General features: G+C 48.4%; 1 pseudogene; it reads right to left on the minus strand.

The window, feature by feature from the left end:
* Positions 1-806: 806 nt before the first annotated feature.
* Positions 807-7,718, minus strand: LOC136483753 (putative serpin-Z6A; annotated as a pseudogene).
* Positions 7,719-8,163: the final 445 nt, after the last annotated feature.

The following is an 8,163-nucleotide window of genomic DNA, read 5'->3' on the forward strand; positions in this document are numbered from 1 at the left end:
GCGTTAAGGGGTTTGTTTGGATCACATTTTGCATTATTACAATCAAGATTATGAATCAGATTGTTATAGTCAGGATTATGGATTATACTATTCTAAGTTGCTTAGATTTCTAGGTTATAGGCGCTGGATTATTGTCTATTCACCTATAATCTCCTATTAGTAGGTTTAAGATAGATCATAGGATTACAATAGTATTGGTTGGAATATTGTAATCCAACAGATTATTTTATCTGATTACTATGGTCCAAAAAAATGACCCAATCAGATCCTATGTTTATCCCCAATCAAAAATTGTTTTGTGAAAAATTGTGTGGCCTTGGCATGATTTACGTGATGTTTGGGTGTTCCTTTGTCCAATTTACGTCCAAACAAGTGCTTACCGAGGTTTCAGTAACAAGAATGCAAAGAAAAAGAAATTCCCCTCTGTCGATGATTTCAGAAGCGATATCACACGTACAAGAAAATTATACTAATAAAAAGAAAAATATGGGGAACGTGATCTGAACCCAAGAGAGAGAGAGAGAGAGCAAGAAATAGGTTTGATAGCTCTCACCACAGGATGAATTCAATCAGAAAAACCACAAACGAAACCTTGGATACTTTAGCAGGTGCGCTTCTCTTGTTATGCCATATATTGTCATCTTCTCGATCGTTTCATGTCATTATGTATATGCGTGAGATATTGGTCAGTAAGAAATTCTAATTTCTACGGAGGCAACTCGATCGAACTCTAGCTTGCAATTAACTAGGCCACATATTAGTGTACTTATATTAATATGAAGTATCAGAAGTTTACTAACAGGCCATCACCCTGAAATCGAAGGGTCGAGGATGCGGCCAACAAAGATGATCGCACGAGACACCTCCTCGATCACAAAGAACACAAATGGGTGGTCAGCAACGAAATCCACCTTCACCGGCTGATCCATTATCGCACTTGCCCCACAGAGCATGTAGCTGGCAGTGCCACCAATGGCAACGGTGCCACCCTCGTTCACCTCGAGCACCGCCTTATGGCAGACATCGGCAACCTCGTTCACCTCAAGCACCGCCTTATGGCAGACGTCAGCAACGTACAGCGGCGTGCCAGCAGCGTCCTCGTCATGCTTGGCCGCCATGTTGGCCAGGTCAGCTTCGCCAGCAACGAAAACGGAATTGATCCCCATGCCGTGTCTCAGCACCTGCCTCACGCTGCCGGAGGCGGACAGCTTGAACTTGGGCAGCCGGAAGTCCCCGACGGGGATATGCAAGGTCGGCAGGTGCACTACCAGAAACACTAGCTTTGCTGTGTGTCCACGGCACACGTCAAAGCCCAAAAAACACTTGGCAAAGGCTTTACCGAGTGTTACACTCGGCAAACAGCACACGGCGTACACAGTGCCGGCAAAAGTTTCTTTGTCGATTGTTTTTATTGGGCACTCGGCTAAGACTTTGCCGAGTGCTAAAACCGACGCTTGGCAAAAAAAAGCAATGTGACGGCGCGGAAACGGTCACGGCGTGTTTGCCGAGTGTCTAACCGCCTGGAAACTTGGCAAACTGGCCCTTGTTTGCCGAGTGCTCCGGCCCTGACACTCGGCAAACGTGCCTTTGTTTGACGAGTGTCCCGGCCCTGACACTCGGCAAACATGGCTTCTTTGCCGAGTGTCACATCACGGACACACGGCAAAGACTGACCATTCTAGGCCCAGATTTTGGCCTCTTTGCCGAGTGCCGAATGTCACCATGACACTCGGCAAAGATGGCCATTTTAGGCCCAGAATGCACATATTTTTGCCACATGGCCTCTTTGCCGAGTGTATTTCGCATGGCACTCGGCAAATAGCCCTTTTGCCGAGTGTAACACTCGGCAAAGTTACCATATATATCCAATTTATTTGGTTGGGTCACATATAACATACCACACTAAAATAAATATTACATCCATCACATATAGTTCACAATAAACATCACGGGCAGTTCATATGGATACATCGACAATACATAAATGCAAATAAACTTCAGAATCACAAGTAGGTTCATTCACAATTACATATGCAAATAAAATTCAGATTCACAAGTAAGTTTGTTCATAGTCACTCTCCAGGCTCATTAGAAATGCAAATAAACGTAGTCACTGTGACTACGGTCGGTCATAAGGCTCATTCGATGCCGCAGATTGATTCTGCACAAAGGAGAAGAGATAAATCATTCACAATGATTGAGAATGAAACATACAAGTATTAGAAATAAACTAGCAACTAGAAAAGTGATTAATTCTGTGGAAACTAAAAGTAGCTAAGTTACAGTGATTACAAGGTTAACCACAAACTAGAAATAAACTAAAAATTAGAAACTACAAACATACGCACATCACAAAGGAGAAGATTGATTTTGCATAAACTAGAAACGGTGATTATAAGGTTGTGAAGTGACTCACAGTGCCAGAAACAGTACTTGGAGCAGGTTGAGGAGAAGGGACTAGCATCGGTGGTGGAGGTTGACCGATTGCAGCGTAAACACCCCTCATCATTTTAGACATCTGGGCTCGCTCAGCAACCATCCTCTGCCGCTCTGCCTCCATCCTCTGCCGCTCTGCCTCCATCCTCACCTCTAGCTCCTCCCGGCGCCTCGTTTCTTGTTCTAGCTGAGCCTATAATATTTCATCCCAATGTTACAATGCAATGCAAAAGTATGTAAAAATCAATGAATGATGAATAAAATAGAAATAATCTAGAGAGCGTCCATCTGGAACCGTGTAGAGATTGAAGGGGATAACGAACATGGGCCAACAAGTGTATGAGGTAGCCGCCATTCCATAAGGATTGAACCCATCTATTGCCAGCGCAACACGTACATTAAGAGCCTCTAGAGCTTTCTCACGATGAATCATATCAAACCTTGTCCATGCTTCACCATCGGATGGATGCACCAACTTCTCAGTATTGTATCGACGTCCGTATTTGTGCCATGTCATCTGTTTCGCGGATTCCACATTCATATAAAGCCATTGGATCCTCAGTATGAATGAAAGGTACCATAGGATCTTCACGGGGATTGCGAGCTGCCTCTTCTGACCATCACCAGTCTACCTCTAGGAACCTAGAGGATTTACACTTCACACAGTACTTTGATTCCGCATGTTCTTTTCTAAATAAGATGCATCCCTTCGGATAAGCATGTATCTGCTCATATGGCATCTTAAGTGCATGAAGGAGTTTCTTTGCCTCATACATGCTCTTTGGGAGAATGTGACCATCCGGGAGCAAGCTACCAAAAACCGTCAGCATAACATCAAAGGCTTCTCGACTCCAGCTAAATTAGTACTTTACGGCCATTAGGCGTGTAATGGCATCCAGTTGAGAAACCTTGGTATGCCTGTGAAGGGGTTGATGTGCCGCAGACAACATATCATAATACGCTTTTGTAGTTGGCTCTGGCTCCTCATCCCTATGTCCTTCATCGAAGTGTGCTTCATGAAAGTCATTTAACATGTATCCTACCCCCGACATCATAATCCTCGATGCGTTGTCTCACGACCTTGTCTCTCACATGATCGGATTCACCATGGTAGATCCACTGGGTATAGTCTGCCATAAATCCATTCTTGTAAAGATGTTGACCCATGACCTCCTTTGTTTGTCGACGCGAGTTTGCACAAATACTGCAGGGACACCAAGTGACACGTTCTCCTTTAACCCTTGCAAATGCCAGTTCCAAGAAAGCATCGGTCTTCTAAATCCATTCATCGGTTAACGAACCCTGACTAGAGCGGCCCATGTACATTCACTCACGGTCATCCATCCTCTAACATATCAACAAGTAATATAAAAATCAATTGCATCTACAAGTTCCTATACTGTCTAATAGGTGAAGATAGGTCCTAATCCCACCCGAGGATGTGTAGATTGGGTTAGTTTCCATGCTCTACTCCTATCCGAGACAGAATTTCGGCAGCACCTCCCCGTTGTTCTCCAAATACACGGCAGGGAGATTGTGTATCCGGAGAACAACAGGGAGATGCTTCTGAAACTCTATCTCGGATCAAAGTAGAGCATGGAAACTAACCCCATCTACATATCCTCGGGCTATCCAAAAAACGTGGACAATTCGAAATAGATACGGTTATAGATATGCAAAGATCTGCATATTTCCAATCGTGTCTCTTTCAAACGGGAGATGCCTAGCTAGGTTACGTGATATGGAAAGAGGGGTGTAGGATGCCTCACCTTGTTGTCCTGCAAAGTGACGAGTCGAGGACAGTGGGGAATGATCTTTGCAATAGCCTCTCCTGCAACAAAGGAACATAATAGTGTCAATTATAAATTTCGGCAGCACCTCCCCTGCACGGTGAGGTAACCATAACCTGCAACAAACCAACGGCACGATGGCCGACAACCACATAAACAGCAAACCAATGGCGCGTTGTCCGACAACCACATACACAGCTTATACCTTGCAAATCCACGACAGGTAGAAGGTGGGGGCGGCGGGAGGAAGAGGCACGGAGCGGCGTACGGTGGCAGTAGGGAAGTCCACTACTATGTAAGTACCTAAATTTAATTATGTAAGTACCTAAATTAACAAAGCAGTCCACTACTTGAAGCTAATTATCTAATTAAATTTAATATTACAAAATTTTACCTGTCAAACGCTGGCACACGCGAACCTGGGCGGCTCGATGGCGAGCACTACAGGAAGGGCCTGCAAGGGAGGCGAGGCACGTAGCCCCAGGCTGGGTGACTGATGGGGAGGGTCCTAGGAGACATGGCCCCTGGCCCCCGGCCATCAGCCAAGCTGCCCCCGGTTGGGTGGCCAGTGGGGAGGGTCCTAGGAGACGAGGCCCCCAGCCAAGATGACCCTTGGGAGGAGAGGACCGCGGGGAGGTAGCGCTAGAGGAGAAGGCTGGGAGGAGCGGGCGAATGGGGGATGCGGGGCGGAGGCGGGGAGGAGTGGGCGGGCGGGGGGAGGCGTTGCGGAGGCGGGAAGGAGTGGGCGGCTAGGGAGGAGCAGGCTGGCGAAGACGCCAGCGGCATTAAGGTGCCGGTGTGGGCGATGGCGAGCCCGACTGGGGCAGGGGGTGGCGTAGGGGGCGACCTGACCAGGGCAGTTGGCGGCGCAGGGGCTGGCGTCGGCGGCCCGGCGCGGGCGCGGGACGTGTCGGCCGGGTCGCCGCTCGGCTGGATCTCACCGGCTGCAGCTCGGCCGCGGGGCTTAGCTCACCGGCGGGGTCGGAGCTCAACCAAGCGCCGGCCAACCTGGAGTTCGCCCTCACGGCTGCGCCTCCGGATCGCGCCGGTTGGCCACGGAGCTAGCCGGAACCTCCCCTTCTCCTCCTCTTCCTCCGACCTAGCAACGCTCGCCGGCGGCTGGTGCAGGTGAGGAGCTTCGTGCCGGTGCGGTTGAGTGTGTGTGTGTTAGGGTGCGTGTGAGTGGTGGCGGTTGACTCCATATTAGGACGCTTTGCCGAGTGTTCGAGATCTGACACTCAGCAAAGTTGAGGTTTGCCGAGTGTCAGATCGGGGCACTCGGCAAATCCCAGCTTTGCCGAGTGTCGGATCGGGGCACTCGGCAAAGCCCATCTTTGCCGAGTGTCAGATGGGGCACTCGGCAAACCCAGTTTTTTTTCATTTTCCTTCTTTTCTTTCTTTTCCATAATATGTTTTTCTAAATTTGTTCCGATGTACTTTTAAAATACCTTGTCAAATTCACTCAACAATATATATTTGATTTTTCTACCAATATTATTCCATTACTTCGTGCAGTTATAGCTCAAATTTAATTTGTATCAATTAAAATTCTATAATTGCACTTAATAAATTAAAATTATCAAACGGATCAAAAAAATTACCAAAATTTCACATGAAACAATCAATGTTCTCTATTGCCTATACAAAAAGTTTTGAAGCCAAACCCCAATTCAGCTGTCACTTTGACTCCAAATCTTACCGAATCCTTCTCAACGCTACGATTCTTCTTCTGAGATGCTTCGGTTTGTAAACATCGTACGTGACAAATTATGCGAAACCATCTCAATTTTTTACCATAGCCTCCACATATGATATCATCACATCATGACAAATCTCATGAATTTGAGACTTCGTTTGCTTTTTTTAGAATTTAAGATCCATTCGGCCACACGTTCGTTGTCGTGTTTCCTGAACAAGATGTTCGAAATTTCTTTTCATTTCTCGGGTAAGGCCTCACACTGGACTCAATAACATGAATATCATTTTTCTACTCATTTTATTCTATTATTTGAATCACTCGCAGTTCAAATTTGACTTATACCAAAAAAATCCTTGAAATGCAATAAATTAATTAAATATAGCAAATAGATCAAGAAATATACCAAATCTTAACATGGAGTACCACATGTATGTGGAGAGTAGAAAAAGTTTCAAGATCAGAAAAGAAAAAAAACTTATTTGTTTGCTAAGTGCAAAAAAACACTCGGCAAACTTATTTCTTTGCCGAGTGTAAAAAAACAACAATCGGCAAACTTATTTCTTTGCCGTGTGCCACTAACGGATACTCGGCAAAGTACCGACGGCCGGCACATTAACTGACGGATGTCCACGTGGCGGTTTTTTGCCGAGTGCCTAGATTGTGCCAAGTGTTTTTACTAGTTTGCCGACTGTTTTTTTTTTAGCACTTGGCAAAAATTTTGTTTGCTGAGTGCAATTATTTTATCGAGTGTTTTTTTTTTGTAGCACTTGGGCCCGAATGATTGCACTCGGCAAGCACCCTTGCACTCGGCAAATCTTCTGCTTCCGGTAGTGGCGGTAGTGCGAGAACCTGGGGCCGGAGGACATCTCAACGAGACTTGGGAGCCCGTCCCGCTCGTCAGGCTGGAAGATGCACATGGAGTATTTCGGGGCGGGGTCATCGCCAACATTGCTCTCTGATGATGATCCCTTACGTGGTGCTGGTGCCCGTGCTGGTGCCGGTGATCGGTATGGGAGTTTGAGCACCTTGTACCCGTTGCGGATGGCGATGTACTGGCTGCGCACTGAGCACATGAAGGGCATGTCGGCAGTGCTGCCGTCGAGGCGGTGGAACTTGTCCACCACCGTGTGCGCCTTGGCGAACGGCGCCTCCCATCTGCCCCTGAAGCAGATGGCGCTGCAGAGCACGAGGCTTGTCAGTGTGTTCACTTAACTTGGATCTATGATCGGGTCAATGTGCTTGTTAGTCGCCGCCGCCAAACAGCCGTTGATCTCGCCAACTGCCTTCTCCGGCTTCACGAAAAGATAAAATTAAATTTTGTTTCAGTGCAATCTATTAATTAATTAAGACCTCACCTCGTTACTGAAGTCGACGGCGTGCGCCTCGGCGTTGTAGGACGCGGCGGCGGCGTCGCGGAAGGCTGGTAGGAGCGCCCACGCCGCGTCGTGCGACGCGCCGCACACGAACGCGACGGCCAGCCCGCCCGACCACGACCGGTCTGCGAGCGTGCGCTCCGCTCCGCGGCGCGGCGGGCGAACGCGGCGAGGTAATCGCGGGAGTCTCCGCTGAGCGCGTCAAGGAGCTCCTGGAGCGTGCCGCCGCGGGCGCCGGCGGCCAGCAGCGCTAGCGCGGCGTAGACGGGCACCGGCGAGAAGATGAGGTTGACGGCGGCGGTGGGGCCGCCCGGCTCCCCCGCGACGACGGGCGGCGCTTGTAGTTGCCTGGTGAAGCAGAGCGCAAGCGCCATTAGGACGGCGGCGTTGGATGCTTGATCTCCGTCGCTTTCGCGTCATGGCTAAGTTGATGAATACTTGATCGGCCGTGTTCTTTTTTTTTGTCTAGTCGCAGTCGCAGTCGGAGCTCGGGATCAATAATATAAGGAACTTTTGTCTAGTTCTCATACAAATCCAATATCCGCGATTAATATTAGTACCATATTAAAACTCGTATTCCATTCCAATTTCTATGCCATCGGCGAAAAAAATCTGTGTGGGCATGGAGCCGGCGGAAGGCTCCAGATCATGCGGTTGCAACCCTGATGCCGTCATGTCGATGCACGGCACGTGGAGTCGTGGACACGCACCAAAGAAGATATCCAGACGCCCCGCGCTCCCGGCTCGGCTCCAGATCAACATCAACTCGGGTTGGCTGTTAAGCGAAGAGACGGTCGGCTCGCCATCCAGAAAAAGCGCTGTACCGGTACCGGTACTGGTACTGGTGGCACATAGTCGTCGACGG

Source organism: Miscanthus floridulus, chromosome 9 (assembly GCF_019320115.1).
Source record: "Miscanthus floridulus cultivar M001 chromosome 9, ASM1932011v1, whole genome shotgun sequence".
NCBI lineage: Eukaryota > Viridiplantae > Streptophyta > Magnoliopsida > Poales > Poaceae > Miscanthus > Miscanthus floridulus.